General features: G+C 41.4%; 1 protein-coding gene across 14 annotated transcripts in view; it reads right to left on the bottom strand.

Moving 5' to 3' along the window:
- Positions 1 to 13,059, bottom strand: part of MTMR3 (myotubularin related protein 3) — a 136,133-nt gene extending 123,074 nt beyond the window's left edge. For 5 of the 14 annotated variants that reach the window (XM_027575162.2, XM_027575166.1, XM_027575170.1 and 2 more), the window contains exon 1: positions 12,831 to 13,057. The gene's annotated coding sequence lies outside the window, so the exon portion shown is untranslated. Of the gene's footprint in view, positions 1 to 12,830 lie in introns of all 14 variants that reach the window. The other 9 variants (XM_027575161.2, XM_027575160.2, XM_027575165.1 and 6 more) reach the window with 3 other exon arrangements.
- Between the last annotated feature and the right edge of the window lie 5,653 nt (positions 13,060 to 18,712).

The following is an 18,712-nucleotide window of genomic DNA, read 5'->3' as shown; positions in this document are numbered from 1 at the left end:
GCTCTCATACATTGAAAAGAGTTATCCATTACTGCCAACATTGAACAGAGTAAAAATGTAAAAATCTGTTTTGTACTAGAATGTCTAATTCCAACACCACTTTGATAACACTGCAATAAAATTTTTAGATAACTAAATGCCTCTATTTTATCCTGAGATCTCTTCCTATGGCTTAATCTACATCTGTTTGAGTCCATACTCTGTGCTATCCAACATGATAGCCACTAACCATATGTGGCTAATTAAGTTAAACTGTCAACTACAGTTAAAAAAAAAGGACATTTAAATTAACTTAAAAAAAATTTTTTAATTTAGTTTCTTGGTCAAACTAGCCAAATTTCAAATGCTCAATATGTACTGAACAGTGCAGATATCGAACACCAGAAGGATCATCAGAAGTTCTACTGAACCAGCACCTGTTCTATAAATGCGATCTCATCTACCACTCACCTCTAGCCCTTTAGTATACTAAACCTTAACCTAAGAAAATGATGATCAGTGACTAGCATGGATCACCAAATCCAATTATTTCCCTAGCCCTCAGCTTCCCTCATTTCTCTCGAACTTAACTGATCATCACTTAATTTAGAAATCCTCTCTTCTCCTCTGCTTCCACTATGCCTCATTAACCTAATTTTAAGTTTTCATTTTATCTTCTTCTCCCACCCCCCTAAATGTGATCCTCAATCTTTGGCTCTTCTAGGTTCAAGATCTCATCCAGATGAGGCCAACCTACCTTTCTTCCTACCTCAATTCTCAATCTCCAAGCTCCTACAGGACATTTTTACTTATCCCCTGGCCTCAATGTTAAATGTGGGAAGGATTTCATTTTTTCCAAAACTAGCTCCTCCTCCCAATTCCACATTTCTGTACTATCACTATTCACCAAGGCCCAAAACCCATTAACTTTAAATCATTGCTACTTACCTCCAATTCGACTAGTTCACAAATGTTTGTCTATTTCCTTTAGGGTGTCAACTAGCAATCTTCTACCTTAATCTAGCCACCTCAATTACCACCTTGCCACCACCTTAATTCAGGTCCTTATTACCTAATTGTGTGTACAGTACAGATTCTTCACTGTTTTCCAATCTTCGCCTGCTCCTAATCATGCAACTGCTATCACACACATCTTCCCCAAAATTGCCTTTTATCTCAAAAGCCCAAAAGGACTCAGTATAGAGAGTAAAAGAATATTCAAACACCTTAATTATTTCAACAATTTGTAGCCAACGTACTTTGCAAACTCGTCTTTGAATCCTCTACCTTCTGTCTTAGCTAGAAAAATCAAAACCATTCCCCAAACACTGATTTATGTCCCTTACCTATATAAAGCTGGGACTCTTCCTCCTCTCTACAATTTTTTAAGAAGGCTCTATGCCCCACATTGGATTTGAACTCATGACCCTGAGATCAAGAATCCCATACTGGATCCACCCACTGAGCTGGCCAGGCTTCCCCTCTACCATGCAATTTTAATATATTAGTTTATACATTAGGAAACTATCTTCTCAGCAACTCATACGTAGCACCCATTTTGAACAAACCTAAATGAACGGACCAGGAACAAGAAAGTTACAAATATACATATTGGTTTAGCTTTAATATAAAAGCATCTACATTACATGCAATTCTATTCCCCAAGAATTTATTTTGCAGAACTATTTCTGTAGAAATGATCCGACCATTGTTCAAAAGTATAAAGTACAACACTATCCATTACAGACAGCACTTTTGAGGTTAAAAAAAAAAAAAAATCCCTAGATGTCAATCAGTAGGGACTAGGATAAATAATAGTGTCTATCAAGTTTAAAAAAACAAAAAACAAAAAACTACATAGGGGGCGCCTGGCTGGCTCAGTTGGTGGAGCATGCAACTCTTGATCTCAGGGTCATGAGTTTGAGCCCCACATTGGGTACAGAAATTACTTACATAAACTTAAAATTAAAAAAAAAATACCTACAGTCCTTAAAAATGGGTATACCTACATTTTATGATAGGATAAGATGTAATACACTATTATTGTGAGAAAAAAAGCAAAATGTAGATCAGCATAGTTTAATCCTATTAGAGAGAAATCTTTAAATCCATATATTAATTGAAAACAACTATCAATAGGGAACTAAAACTTTCCTATTCACACAACTGAATAAATTAAGTAAATACATATATATTGATGCAGATAAACTTCAAGCTTTTCAAATCACAGAATGTATATACTTAGGTACCATACATGTCTGAAACACATACTACTACAAGTACATACATCTATAGGAAGAATATAAGAGCACAGGTTAAGAAAGACAGATAACCGGGCGCCTGGGTGGCTCAGTTGGTTAAGCGACTGCCTTCGGCTCAGGTCATGATCCTGGAGTCCCGGGATCGAGTCCCACATCGGGCTCCCTGCTCAGCAGGGAGTCTGCTTCTCCCTCTGCCCCTCCCCCCTCATGTGCGTGCTCTCTCTCTCTCATTCTCTCTCGCAAATAAATAAATAAATAAATAAAAAAAGACAGATAACCTCGGTAAGAGAAACAGGATCTAGGAGGAGAGCAAAAGGGACTCCAATTGTATGATATTTAAATTTTAAAAACAAACACAAACCTTTCAGGCAAATCTAACAAGATGTCAGTATCTACTAAATCTAAATCAACATCTACTAAGTACATGACATTTGTTAAATTATTCTCTGTATTTTTCTGAATTTTTGAAATATTTAAATTTTACTTTAAAAAAAAGGAAAGGCAGGGTATGGAATTTAAGAACAGAAGAATGGGCTTTGTAGACTTCTATAGGGTATTTTCTCTTCACAAGCTTGTTACTCTTTACTATAAAACTTCTAACTGAAAAACCCCATAAACTTATAGTGGTACCTACATTTATTACCTTGATTGCTCTTCAACTTTAATCTTATTCTTTAAAAAAAATAAAGGGTAGATAATTACAAATGCCTTACCCCAAAAATCTAACATTTAATGTGCAGAAAAATAACACAAGCTGGCAGACTCTATCTAATCACTTAAACTCCGAAGGATAAATTACATAGATCTTCCTAAAATATCACTAGTATATAAACTTAAAGTGACTCAACTCTAAGCTGTATATTAACACCAAAATCGCAATGAGACTACATTGTCATAATAAAAGTAATTTCTTTAAATACCCTCCAGTTCAAATTACATGTATAAAATCCTATCACCTCTTAGTTGCTATAATCCCACTTAATATTTAAAACACACACACACAGAGCTATAGAACTTGCTCAAGTCCACATGGCAAGTCAGCAGGAGAACTGGGAATTCAGGTTGAGTCCTGTGTTTAGGATTTCTATCACAGAATCCGATTTTTCTTTTCAAGGCAACATTCTTAATTCTCAATCAGCTCATCAGGAAGAAGAAAATTAGATGGAGGTCTTCATGTGTTTAAATGTGATCAGAGCTCAGTCTCAGCCACAGTGGAGTTTACAATGAAAGTTCAAATGCTTGCTTGCACCATTCCTCCCCTACCACTTCCTACAACTGCCACTCTGCTTAGGAAGTGGAGCCAGTTAACCACCCACTTTCTCATTGGTGACTATGACTTAAACCCTCTTAAGACACCCAATGAAAACTAAAAACATCAAAATGTACTTTAAAATAGCCATTTTTCCTAATAAGAGTAATACATGCTCATAGAAGATTGGGAAATTACAGAAGAATATGAAGCAGAAAACAATTACACTATCCCACCAGCCAGAAAGTAATCATTATTAGTATTTCTATTCCTGTCTTTCCAGGCTCTCTTTTATAAAAGTGTATTAGTTCACTTACTAAACACGATTTTAAGTACAGCAGAAAAGGGAAATAACATACTAGTTCTTTTGAAGACTAATCATCTTCAGTGTTTTCTAAGCCAAAACCATGTATGTATACATGGAATTGGAGAGAATAAGACAAATCAGAGAAATCCTATGTGCTCCTTTTCATTTGCCCCATGGAAACCACTGAGTCTATGTTTCAAGAACCATTATATACCCCAAAACTAATGTTTCCTTCTTAAGTAGCAGCCTACTACATAAATCCCTCTTTCTCTCTCTCTCTCTCTCTCACACACACACACACACACACACACACACCAGTGTCGGCAGTAAGAGGAACACACGTAGTAAAAGGAATTAAATCAAGACTTTTTTTTTTTGTCTCCTTGAAACTATCCTGAGAAGGCAAAATATCTGAAAGGCTGAAAAAAATTTAAAAATTAAATATCTGAAAGGCTGATGTAAAATTAATTGATCTCTCCCACAAAAATATTTTCTGTGCACATCAGATGAAAGAACAATGTAACTACAGAAAGTTGTAACTATTTGTTTTACAATACTATAACTTATTTACATGTGTAAATAAATACGTAAGAGTTTAAATTGCCCATAAGTACGGATACCTTAACTCTGTACCAAGTAGCACATAAGTGCGGGGAGTGAGAAAGAACAGCCATCAGTACCTACTCTGCAGGGCTCAGTCTACCTCTTTAAATATGATGTCAAACACTAGGCATGTGGCCTCAAAGGAATAGAAATCACATCACTCATTAAATTATGCTCTTAAGTACTTGAGGGTATATGTGAAAGCACCTTATAAATCATGCTACGTAAGGTAAAAAGAAAGCACTGTATAGAGCAACCACCTTCAATATGTTATCTCATTTCTTTTAACTGACAAAAAAATAATCACAAGTTGCTCTTTTCACAATCTCTAAGACCTCAATATTATCTTTCTCTGACAACGAACCATATGAAATAACTGAAATTAAGTTCCCCAGGATGAGACGAAAAAGGGAGATTCATTTTTCTAGTACAAAAAGCACCATTTCCTGATTTCATAACATACGGTAGGGGGCGGGGGGAGGTGCAAGTTATTCAAACTTAATAAAAAAGTTACTTTTTAATCTAAGATTCATCATGGAAAGTTTCGGCCCAATAAAGCATTTTTAAAAAGTTATAGATAGGTTCAGGCTCTTCCAAATGGACTTAGAGTGACAGACTAATTGTGGTACTTTGCAAGCAAAGGAAAGCAAGCAGCAATTATTCATCCCCTCCCTCAGTTTCTAGGCTCTTAGAAAACAGGGATATGTTATAACCAAACCACTTTCCATAAAGCAGACTTTTAAAAATATACTCTACACAGTATCAGTTCTTCATATCTAAAAGAAGTAGACTACTTAAGATTGTTTCCTATCCCATGATTTTCCCTTTTCAAATTCAGCCATCTTAACAATGACAAACGGTATCAAACTGATACTTTGAGTAAGGTTTATTTATTATTTATTTATTTATTCATGAGAGACGGGGGGGGGGGGGGAGGAGGGAGACAGAAGCAGAGGGAGAAGCAGGCTCCCAAGGAGCAGGGAGCCCGATGCGGGACTCGATCCCAGGACCCCAGGATCATGACCTGAGCCGAAGGCAGACGCTTAACCATCTGAGCCACCCAGGTGCCCTGAGTAAGGTTTATATGTTTGCCCTATTGCAGATATGACTCTCAAAAGCATGGCGCGCTTTAGACTATCATAATCCAATCAGACTGGACCACCTGCAGAACAAGAGGAAATGCCCAAAAACAATCATAAAGGCCCAACATTAAATCTTACAAGTCTAAAGCAGTGATATTCAAAAAAAATGCTCCACTGGGGTAAAGAAGAAAAATACTTGAACTTTATTTTTAACTTTTTTTTTTTTTAGATTTTATTTATTTGAGAGAGAGAGAGAGAGAGAGAGAGAGCACGCACAAGCATGAGTGGGGGTGGGTGGCAGAGGGAGAAGCAGACACCGTGCTGAGCAGGGAGCCTGACTCAGGGCTTGATCCCAGGGTCCTGGGATCATGACCTGAGCCTAAGGCAGACGCTTAACCGACTTAGCCACCCAGGCCCCACTTTATTTTTCTCATCCTTGTTAATTTTGATTAATTTTATAAAGTACATAATAACCAGTTGCTATACATATTGTTTGTAAATTAAATAAATACTTAAGGATGAGGATTAATGCTCAAAATTTTTTACCATTGAGATGATCAAAAATTTTGGAGACCACTGGCCTGATGTATTGTCACTGCACTTTCATTTTTACCTGCCCCTTCCACTGTAGAGGCTAAGACTTGATGCTGAAAAAAGAACAAAAGGAAAACTATTCCCAAACTATTTTAAACTCCCACCAACAAGTTAAAAGATAATAAATCACTAGCAAGAATATACAGAACTGGACACTAATACACTGTTGGTGGGGCTTTTTTAACAGATTTTATTTGAGAGACAGCGCACGCACACCAGAGAGAGCACGAGCAGGGGGAGGGGCAGAAAGAGAAGCAGACTGCCCGTGGAGCAGGGAGCCCTATCCGGGGGCTTGATCCCAGGACCCCAAGATCATGACCTGAGCCAAAGGCAGATGCTTAACCACTGAGCCACCCAGGTGCCCTGGGACTTTTTTTTTTTTTTAAGATTTATTTACCCATTTTATTTTTTTTTTAAGATTTTATTTATTTATTCAGAAAAGACAGAGAGAGACAGGCAGAGGGAGAAGCAGGCTCCCCGCCGAGCAGGGAGCCCGATGCGGGACTCGACCCCAGGCCCCTGGGATCATGACCTGAGCCGAAGGCAGACGCTTAACGACTGAGCCACCCAGGCGCCCTATTTACCCATTTTAGAGAGAGAGAGAGAATGCACGAGAGAGAGCCAAGCAGAAAGGGCAGGGAGAGAGAAATCTCAAACAGACCCAGAGCCCAGCACAGAGCCAGACTCAGCTAGATCTCATCACCCTAAGATCATGACCTGAGCCCAAACCGAGTCCCAAGCTCAACCGACTGTGCTACCCAGGCGCCCCTGTTGGTGAGACTTTAAAATAGACATCCTATCTATAGGACACCTATATTCAAATTTAAAATGCACAAACCCTTTGACCATATAAGCCCACTTTTAGGAATTTAGCCTATGGAAATAAAAGCACAGTTGTATAAAAAAAAAAAGTCCAAAGGAATTCATGACAGCACTGTTTTAAGAGAAAAATTGAAAATATCCATTAACAGGGAATTGTTGTAAATTATAATGCATCCATATCACAGAACAGTAAATAACCATTAACAGAACATCAGTTTGACATGGAAAGTTGTTCTTTTTGAAATATTCAGTAGATAATGTATAAGAAAAAAGGAAAATAGCAAACATTACTCTAAGTGGGATCATGGGTTATCTCTACTTTATTCTCCTGAGTTTTCTCAATTCTTGTTTTTTGTATGACTCCCCCTCTCCCCCCCACCGCACTGAATATGTACTTGTAGCTTTCACAATCTGAAGTAACAATTTCAGGGGTGCCTGGGTGGCTCAGTCAGATGGGTGTCTTGCCATCAGCTCAGGTCCTGATCCCGGGACCCTGAGATGGAGTACTGCATCGGGCTCTCTGCTCAGCGGGTAGTCGGCTTCTCCCTCTCCCTCTGTGCTCTCTCCCCCTCTCTCGCTCTCTCTCAAATAAACAAAATCTTTTAAAAAATAAAAATAAATCACCACACTGTTATCTTTACCCTATGATGTTGCCACCTGCCATTTAGAAAACATAGCCCTAAACTTCACACAGAATATACTAAACTCCTTCTACCACCACTCCAACATAATAAAATGGGTGAAATCTAGCAAATGTATTCCAAGTGCAAATTGTGAGACGTCCCAGATCCCTCTATGAAGTTCCTACCACATTGTGATGATTTCTTGGGTTTTGCTTTTTGGGGTTTTTTTTTTTTTTTTTTTTAATATTTAAGTACTCTCTGCACCCAGCGTGGGGCCCGAACTCACGACCCTGCGATCAATGAGTTTCATGCTCTTCCACCTGAGCCAGTCAGATACCCCGGTGACTGTTCCTATTGGCATACAGGATGCAAGTGCTGAAAGGTTTCTCTAGGCTGAGTACAGAAGTAGAAATCTTTTCTGTTGCCGTATTAGTGACATTAGTAAATTCTACACTTGACAACATGGAATAGGTTTACCACTGCTCCAAAAGCCAACTCTTCCAAGAAAATAAAATAGGATTCTAATATAGTATCATACCCTTACATTTTTTAATTGCTTTTCATATACACCATTCCATTTGATCCTCCCTGACAAACTGAGATAAATAAAAATAAAGTGTTATTCTCCCTCTTATTAACGAGGGAATTGAAGCTTAGAGCGCTTATGTGGCTTGCCAGAAACAACACAGCTAACAAGGAACACAACTCAAGCTTGAACCCAGGACTTACCTGTCTATCCATTCTCATGCTACAATTTTCATTGTGAATATCTGATACAAACATGAACTTAAAAAGTATGTTAAGTTTCTAGATATGAGGGGCACTTGGCTGGCTCATTCAGTATAGCATGCCACTCTAGATCCCAGGATTTTGAGTCAGAGCCCACACTGGGTGTAGAGTTTATTTAATAAGAAATATATTTTTTTAATTTCTAGATACAAAAGTGAAAATGAAAGCATATCAATATGGTATCAAAATAAAGATTAAAAATAGCAATGGATGTTAATTTTGGTAGCCTCTAAAATTATCAGGAATTCTAGTTCAATCCAATATGGATTTGATCTCACTGTGTCTTAAGTGAACGTTTCACTGATTATAAAATTACATATAAATTTACCATAGAAAATTACAGAATTGGGTGGTCTGTAAGAAACAACTAGGCACATAAATTACACAAACTTCCCTAAACCATTCTTAATCTTGTGGCTTCACACTAAATTATGAAGTTCCTTATGTGAAATCCATTTTGATTTCAACACTAAGTGAATTACAACAGCATTAAGTGTGTTGTTTCTGCATAATACTTGCAACATGCACTCAATTTCCACAGCACTTTTGGACAACATCTAAAATCTGTAAGCTTAGAACCCAAAAATGTTCAAGTTTTTTTTTTTAAAGTTCATCTACCTACATAAAATGAATACCAAATAACATAATTACAAATTATTGAAGATTTGCAGAGGGGCGCCTAGCTGGCTCTATCAGTAGAGCGCATGACTGTTGATCTTAGGGTTGGGAGTTCAGGCCCCATGTTGGGTACAAAGCTTACTTAAAAAAATAAAATATTTCTTTAAAAAAGAAAAAAAGATTTGCAGAATCAGTCTGAAGAAACTACCTGAGACCAACAAGTATAGGCCTTTAATTGTACAGATGAGAAAACAGAGGTCCAGAGAAGTGACATTCCTAATAGCAGTCATATAGCCAATTAATGACACAGAATCTCTGCCAATCCAAAGAGATTTTTATTTCCCATTTCCCATTCAGGAAATGATGACCTTTGTGCAGTATGCTAATGATGAATGTGATTATGGTATGGGGCTTGAGCTGGGAATGGATCTCTTTTGGTATGGCTCACACTATTTTTATAAAGTTGCTGGCCAGCTTTTACCTCTTGCATATAATCTGTTGAAGAGGAATCTCTTTGCAGAAATTACTGAAGATCATTTGGCAAACAGAAGTAAAGAGAACAAAGACCAACTTGTAGCATGAATGAGAGTTGGCTTTCTTTTGGTGTATAATATTTTAAAGCATTAGTATTAAACTTGTGATTTGTTTTTAAGGAATACTGAAAATAAATTGATGGAAATATTCACTAAAAACTTTAAAAATTTTAATTTTTTTAAATGTCTCTGATCTAATAAAAAGTCACTAAAAAGGGCCACTACACCTAAAAAAAATTAAGACACATTCAAGACCCAAAAACTGGGGGACAGGATAGTTTACAATGACAGTCCTAGGAGGGAAAAAAAAAAAAAAAGCTTCTGTTTTCCAAAGATGTTATTTTTAAGTAATCTACACCCAACATGGGGCTCCAACAACCCTGAGATCAAGAATCACATGCTCTACCAACTAAACCAGCCAGGAGCCCCTAGAATACAGAACCTTTTAAAGGAATCCCAAAGTTCTAAACCACATGAGGTAAAAACTGGCTTTTCGATCCAATGCAAGGTATCAAGTGGCTTTTTTTTTTTTTTTTTAAGATTTTACTTGAGAGCAAGAAAGCACACACGCAGGGGGAGGGGCAGAGGGACAAGGAGAGTCCCCGCTGAGTGGGGAGCCCTATGTGGGGCTGGACCACAGGACTCTGAGATCATGACCTGAGCTGAAATCAGAAGCTTAACCAACTGAGCCACCCAGGAACCCCTCAAGTAGCTTTTAATAACTAAAGCTATCAACCACAACTTTTTCCCCCCATCTCAATACTATTCATTTGCTCAAAAGATATCTGAGAGCACAGTATATGCTGTGGGAACTATGCTAGACACTGGAGACACCAAGAAAACAAAACAGCCTCTGCCTCTCAAATTGGACAACTGGATACACGTCTCTAAACTACTGCTACATGATTTGACACGGTATTTACCGAACTCCTTCACTACTCTACATAAGTTTAACATTTTCTGCCGATTGTTCCAAACTTATAACAAACCTCACCACACCCCCTCTGCAACATGAATACTTCTTGGGTAATTCACCATTCCACTTTACCACAGAAGGTGTTAACCAGAACTACAACAGATTTAAAAACTGACTTTACCACTCCTCATGGCCTGGGGCTAATTTCAAGAACTTTTCATAATCCACAATAAACCTTCCTGGTGCACAACCCTCATCTCAGATGACTGCTAACCCACCCACCCTACCCTCACTTTACTAGAAACCTGAGTCAGATGGTTTAGGAGCAAGCATGTTGAAATGTTGGGAAGCACCTTCCATGGACCCCTTTGTGAACCAGAAGTAGACTTACTGCCTCTCCCTCTCATTCCTCTAGATCCTTTTATGTATCTCTAGATATACCTCCAGTCAAGCAGCATCTAATTTTATCAAGTGGGTTCCCAAAGACTTGCACGAATAACTTCTAGCAACAAACCTAATTCCCCTACCTAAATCCATTATATTTTAAGAGATGCTCAATTTTCAGTTTTAAATTTCTCAGGCTTCCCCTTCTTCCCTACCTCTCAAATTCTTAAAGCTCTATAAACAACTAAAAGCACTCTCAGAAGTCATAATTAATGGGAACCTTATGGAATACCAAAGGCGACCTAAAGCTGACTTTCACAGGTTCACAAACCTGGCTGACCAGAACCATTCAGGGAGCTTCTTAAGGATGGATTCCCAGGCCCCACCCTCAGAGATTTTAATTCACCAAGTCCTCCTGCATGGAGTTCAGGAATCAGCATTTAAGGCAGTCCATACTATTTCTGATGACCGTATTTACGTAACTACTGAACTAAAGAACCTGACCTACAAGCTGAGAAACATGGGTTCTCCTGTGGCTTGCTATTAACTACAAGTGGGGCTGCACCACTGTGCTGGTCACTTGAACTGCTCTGGGTCACCTGAAAATGAGGGAGGGTAATTAGAGCTGAAAGAGGCCTTCATAGGCAGCCAATCTAAAATTCTAGAACACTCCAAATTTAGTTTAATATCACACATTGTACTGGGCTTACCCAAAACTGTGTTACTCTGGGGGCGCCTGGGTGGCTCAGTCGTTAAGCGTCTGCCCTCGGCTCAGGTCATGATCCCAGGGTCCTGGGATGGAGCCCCGCATCGGGCTCCCTGTTCCGTGGGAAGCCTGCTTCTCTCTCTCCCACTCCCCCTGCTTGTGTTCCCTCTCTCACTGTCAAATAAAATCTTTAAATAAAACAAAGAAAAACTGTCATTCTGTAAGCTCTTCTACCCACTCAAGTCATAGGCCCTAGAAGGGAAGACTTTTTGCATGCCACCAAACCACCTTACTTGGGTCTCCCAGCAAAAATAATACAGATCATGTCTCTGGCCCTACAGAAACAGCCTTTAAAAAGGAGAAAGTCCCTGTCACCTCTTCATGTACAAATCACAAACGTTTTACATAAAAAAATCATCTCATGTAATTCAACCCAAGCCTTCGATAGCATCACCGTTTACATTGTGAGAATGGCTGAACCTCAACTAGAAGAGTATGCATTTTTTTCCTTTTGAAAAATTAGATTGTCAGATAAACAAAGTGGATGTCAAGATATTCAACCAGTCAAGAATTAAGGCCTCTAACTGGAGAAGACACCTGCACATCAATAGCTAACCGAAGACCAAGTGCAGAACTCAAACGAGATTATCAGACCCCAGAGAAGTTGGTTAAAGTGCCATAAAACTGACCCCATTATTTTGAGGTAAGTTTTCCAGCCCAAAGTACAAGCAGTAATATTATCGCCAAGGGTCCTAAGCAGCACAATTTCCACCAGGAAAATAATCTTTCGCGGAGCTCTTTGATCAGTGTTCCCTGAACTCTCAATCGCCTCCGAACCATCCTTCCCACCCAAGTACTACCAGGTCAGGAAGATGCCCGGCTGCACAGTCGGCCACTCCTCCTTCCCACAAGTCCCGAGCCCTCACCGCTCGCCCCGGGGGCTCTGCTGGCCCCCGACCTCCGGCCTCTCGCCACCGTGGACTCCCACAGACCCAGTCGGGAGCGAGGGAGGCACACTCACCTCCCGGGGTCGGCGGGCACTTGTCCGGACGCTCGGGGGGCAGCACTTCACAATCCCAGCCCCACGGGCCTGTCCCAGGTCCGGGATGGCTGCCGGGGCCCGGGACCCCGCCTCCCCCGCGCTGAGGGTCCCGGCCGAGCCCGGCCGCTGCGCTCCCACTCCCCACGCCTCCCCCTGGCGGCCGCGGCCGCCACCCAGGACACCCCTCCCCGGGCCACGCACGCTGTCCCCTGCCCCCCGCGGGCCGCCGCCTCCTCAGAGGGTGACAGCCACTGCGCTGGGGCCGAAAGCGGCCCCTCCTCCAGCCCCTCCTCACCCCCGGAGGAAGGGGGGACGTTCTTACCGGGCAACAGGGCATGGCGAGGCCCGCCACGGCACGGCCTCCTCCGCCACCCCACTAGGCTCCCAGCCAGGGCCGGCGGGGGGCAGCGCCTGAGCCGCTGGAGCGTCTCGTCCGGCTGCTCCTCCGCTGCCGCCGCCGCCTTCTCACAACCACAACAACATGGCGGCAGCGGCCACACAGAGCGCGCTCCCGACGCCGAGCCGGGCCGCGAGCGGGGACGCGCGCGCACGCTAGGGCCCTCAGTCTGCGGTCAGGGAAAAGAAGGCAGGCCCTCGCGGGTTGGGCAGAGGCGGGGCCCGGGACGATGGCCACGCCCCGGTGGTGGGCGGGGCTGCACACCAGCAGAATGCCCTCCGCGGGAAAGGCTGGCAGAGAAGCTCGAGTGGAGAAGGAATTAGAAACAGGTGGGCAACAGGCAAGGAAGAAAACCAATGGTGTTCCTAAGATTTGGGGGAGGCATCTTTTCCCTGCCCTATAGCCCTGAGCAAGACAAAGCCTCACTCTACTTAACCAGTAAAATAGAATAGTAGTAGTTATCTTTCACCTGTAGTTACGGTGAGGCTATAACTAATTTAATATAACGCATATAAGTACTGTGTGCTCAAGGCTCTCGGAATACAATTTCAAACTGCTTCAGCTGAACCTCGGCTGGAAGAAATGAGTTTTCAAACACACAAACAAAAATTGTACCCTATCCACAGTAGCCTGCCTACGAATTTTACAAGCCAGAGTGTAATTATTTTAGACCCTTAACAGATTAACCTCTTCAGAGTTGCATTTCAACAATATACCCTTGACTTTTCTGGAAAATAGCTAAGAGGACCAGTCAAATGAAATCTGTGTTTGCATTTGTTCTATTTTTTTCCCACAGCACTCTGCAATTATTTATCCATCTTTCACGTTTATTGTGTTTCTATCCCATTCCAATGTAAAAGCTACTTTAAGATAAAATTCTTGTTTTTTCATCACTTTATCCCCAGCACCTGGAACTGCCCATGGCAAGTAGTGGACAAATTTTTCTTTTTTTACGGTTTTCTTTATTAGAGAGAGAGAGAGAGCGCGAGTGTGCAAGAGAGCGTATGCTGGGGGCGGGGGGGGGGGGCAGAGGGAGAGGACGCAGACTCCCCTCTGAACAGGGAGCCTACGCGGCGCTGGATGCCAGGACCCTGAGATCATGACCTGAGCCAAAGGCAAGACGCTTAACCAACTGTGCCACCTGGGCGCCCTCAAATTTCTTAATTAACAGCTAATATTTAGTTATACAATTCATCTAATTGAATCTTCGCAGCCTTAATAGGCAGATACTATTATCTCCATTTTACAGATCAAGAAACTGCAGCCAAGATGCACTAAAACAAAATTCAAACCCAACCCCAACTGACAACAGAAATTATGCTACCAGCCACTGGACTGTATTGCCCACTTCATGCACTGTCGCCTGAAACAGAATCCCAAGTAAAAAAATCACATTAGAGTTCAAAGTTAGGAAATGCTTTGCTGTACTCCCACAGAATCAGGTATACTTCCTTTCTGATAATTAATTAGTATTATGCAGCTAATTGTGTATCTTTTAGCCCAAGGCTAAATCTGAAGTTCAGCGGTAAGTAGCCTTTTGTTGGCCCTTCCGGTCCGCATATTAACTGTGGTTTTTCTCTCCCACCTCAACTTTGCACTTTTATTTATATTTTACTGTCCTTATTTCCCCTTTCCGTTATATGATTATATCCTTTTCCGAGAGCGGAAATAGTAGGTACATAGATGAATGACAAACAAAAACACAGCTTTCCCACCTGTTTTTCCTATTGTCTGATAAAGTAAGGTTCCCATCAGCTTCGTCCCTTCCATGCGTATATTCTGCTACCCGGGCCCCTGCTCAGGCAAAAACCGAAGGATGGGTTTCCATAGTCGGATGGCCTCTGATTGGATTGAAGCTAGCACCTGACTCCAGGACAGCCTGCCCATAGGCTGGTATCTTCCAATGAGGTGGCTAGGGGCAAAGATTCAACCAATGCAACAGCTCCCCTGCAATCCGCAGGGAAAGAGGGGCCCGTTGGCATACCACTTAGTTTTGTTCTAGGCAGAATATCATCGTTATTTGCCTTTTAACTTGGGTTAAGGAATTTTAAGCTGAGTCCTCAACTAGTACATGGAAGGAGTTTCTCTGGGCCCATGAAATCGCTATTTGTGTCTCCTCGTTCTCATAATAGCTAACATGGATTGAATCTTAAGATGTGCTGACGCGATGTGAGCGCCTTACATGTATATATAATGGAATCTTAACCACCCTAGGTATTGTTTTTCTACCTGATTTTACACAGGAGGCAGTATAAAAGCCCGAATTTGAACCCAATTTGATTCCGAGAGCATGCTTTTAAACTTCATCTACACGTCATCCCCCACTGCTGCCCACCTGCTTATCATTAAGCAAACTTCGTAAATTGTCTTTAAATAAGAAAGAGAAAACTGCTGCGTGGCCTTGAGTACTCACTTCAAGGAGAAAGGCCTAAAAAAGAAAAACAATGTAAAGAAAACTGGTTTGGGTCTAAAGATAAATTTGAATCCTGGCCCCTCCACATACTTGTTCTTTCCTATGCCTCAGTTTCCTCGTTGGCCCTGTGGGGTCCTAATCACTATTCGGCTCACCTCACAGAGGTGTGTAAGGGTTCTTTAAGGTAATGAGTTTGAAAACTTTTTGTAATTTATGAAAAGCCAAACCAGTGGATGGGATTCCTCTTGGGCTTTGACTAAAGACAAAGCCTTAAACTTTGTGCAGTGAGTCAAGAAAAGAGAGAGAAAACCGATCCAGGCTCAGTGAGGGCTTCTCACTGCCCTATTTCTTATGTGAGGCGCCCTGCTCTACCCGCCTGACCTTCCTCCCCTCCTCCTGCTACCCCTTCAGCCTCCTTCCCCCCCTGCTATCTTAAAAGCTGAAAATGTTCTTCCAGCTGTTCAGGGACTCTTTGAAGTAGCCTAAGACAGATGGAAAGGTTGATTGATAGAGGCCTCCTGAGGTCACAAAGGTCCCCTGAAAGGCAGGAGTCCCTCAGGTCCCCCAAATGCAGCCTTTCCAAAGCTAGATCCTGCTGCTTAATGATAAAAGTCACTTCCCCTTCAGTGAGCTCTTTGTGTGGATTATCCAACTCTTACAACTCCAGCATCTCTTTGGCCTCCCCACCCACCTAGCAGACAGGGGTAACTGGGGGGTCTCAGATTTTGGGGAACTGCTAGCCCAGAGTCAGCTAGGAACTAGAACTGAACTCACTTTTATGTGATTCAACATCTCCTGGGATTTTCCAGTGACCACACTGTACCCTGAGAGCTGGGGTGGGTCAGCTCACTGACAATTCAGCATAGAGCAGTGGTCTTCAAAGTGTGGCTCATGAGTCTTTGGGGAGTCCTGAGATTTTTCAGGGGCCCATATGGGTCAAAATTATTTTAATAATAAGAAATGGGGCGCCTGGGTGGCTCAGTCGTTAAGCATCTGCCTTCGGCTCAGGGCATGATCTCAGGGTCCTGGGATCAAGCCCTGCATTGGGCTCCCTGCTCTGTGGGAAGCCTGTTTCTCCCTCTTCCACTCCCCCTGCTTGTGTTCCCTCTCTCGCTGTGTCTCTTTCTGTCGAATAAATAAATAAATAATCTTAGAGGGAAAAAAAAGAAATCATTTACCTTTTTTAAACCATGATGCCACTTGTACTGATGATGCAAAGGCAGTGGTGGTAAGATTGCTGGCACAAATCAAGGCAGTGGTACCACCTGTATTAGGAGCCATTGTAGTCTTCACTTAATGTGCACTGGTAGTAAACAAAAAGCCAGTTTCACTTAAGAATACCCTCAAGGGGTGCCTGGCTGGCTCAGTCGGTACAGTATAAGAATCCACGTTGCCTGTAGAGATTACTTAAAAATAAAATCATTAAAAAAAAAGAATATCTTTGAGAAAGCAGTAAAAAAAGATCTAATTTTATTAACTCTAGACCTTTGAATACAAATCTTTTTAATATCCTCTATGATGAAATGGAAATTACATGTAAAGCACTTTTTAAGCTTTTTATTGAAGTAAAATTCACATAACATAAAATCAACCATTTTCAAGTGACCAGTTCTGGGGATCCTGGCTGGCTCAATTGGTGGAGCATGCGAGTCTTGATCTCAGGTAGTGCGTTCGAGCCCCACATTGGGTGCAGAGATACTTAAAAAGAGAGAGAGAGAGAATACATTTAAAAAATAAAGTGACCAATTCTGTGTCATTTTTTTTTTAAGTAATCTCTACAGGCAACGTGGAGCTTGAACTCACAATTCCAAGATCAAGAGTTACACACTCAGGGCACCTGGGTGGCTCAGTCATGATCCCAGGGTCCTGGGATCAAGCCCCGCATTGGGCTCCCTGCTCTGTGGGAAGCCTGCTTCTCCCTCTTCCACTCCCCTGCTATGTTCCCTCTCTCACTGTCTCTCTCTGTCAAATAAATAAATAAAATCTTTAAAAAAAAAAAAAGAATTATACACTCTCCCAACTGAGTCCTGACCAATTCTGTGTCATTTAATACATTCTCAGTGTTGTACAACCAACACCTCTATCCAGTTCCAAAACACATTCATAACTCTAAAATAAGACCCCATACCCATTAACAAGTTACTCCCCACACATAAAGCACTCCTGCCATGTGTAGAAGTAGAATGGTTGTCACAAGGGAAAGCATTTATATGATTGTTTGAGTTGCAAGCTAAACTAGCCTCTTTTTTTAAGGGGAGGGGGGAGTGTAAAAAACCCACTATTTTTACTTTACCTGAAAGAATGGTCAACATACAAACTACAGTTATTTAGATTTGGGTATTTGGCAAACTTTTCTCAAAAATGTATCAAATGAGGGGTGCCTGACTGGCTGGATCAGTGGAGCATGCAACTTGTGATCTTGGGGTTGTAAGTTCAAACCCCACATTGAGTGTAGAGATTACTTAAAATCTTTTTTAAAAAATATATGACATGAGTTCTTACATCTATGTATGAAATAGCTGCTAGTATTTGTTACAAATAGCTGCTAGTATTTGTTACAAATGATAGCATTTGAGATTAATTAGAATTTTTGAAAATTTGAGGGGTGCCTGGGTGGCTCAGTCAGTTAAGCGTCTGCCTTCAGCTCAGGTAATGATCCCAGGGTCCTGGGATTGAGCCTCATGTCGGGCTCCCTGCTCAGCTGGGAATCTGCCTCTCCCTCTCCCTCTACTCCTCCCTCCTCATGGTTCTCTCCTCTCTCTCTTGCTCACTCTCTCTCAATCAATAAAATCTTAAAAAAAAAGAAAATTTGAATGTCCCACTATGAATTTGACAGCTTCCCAATCCCTAACATCTTTTCTACTCAGATGGGTAGTCATATTTAACAAAAGTGGATTTTTGATATTGTATAATGAACTGTGCCAACAATTCGAAGAGCTGCATAACCCAGTGAACCAATATTTTCCAAATGACCAATGCATGATGTTACCATATCACATGCATGAATAAAAAATCCATTCAATGGGAGAAAATATTTGCAAATGACATATCAGATAAAGGGCTAGTATCCAAAATCTATAAAGAACTTATCAAACTCAACACCCAAAGAACAAATAATCCAAACAAGAAATGGGCAGAAGACATGAACATTTTTCCAAAGAAGACATCCAAATGGCCAACAGACACCTGAAAAAGTGCTCAGCATCGCTCGGCATCAGGGAAATCCAAATCAAAACCTCAATGAGATATCACCTCACACCAGTCAGAATGGCTAAAATTAACAAGCCAGGAAATGACAGATGTTGGCCGGGATGCGGAGAAAGGGGAACCCTCCTACACTGTAGGTGGGAATGCAAGCTGGTGCAACCACTCTGGAAAACAGTATGGAGGTTCC

This window comes from Zalophus californianus, chromosome 14 (assembly GCF_009762305.2).
Source record: "Zalophus californianus isolate mZalCal1 chromosome 14, mZalCal1.pri.v2, whole genome shotgun sequence".
Lineage (NCBI taxonomy): Eukaryota > Metazoa > Chordata > Mammalia > Carnivora > Otariidae > Zalophus > Zalophus californianus.
This window is presented reverse-complemented; position numbering and strand designations above follow the sequence as displayed.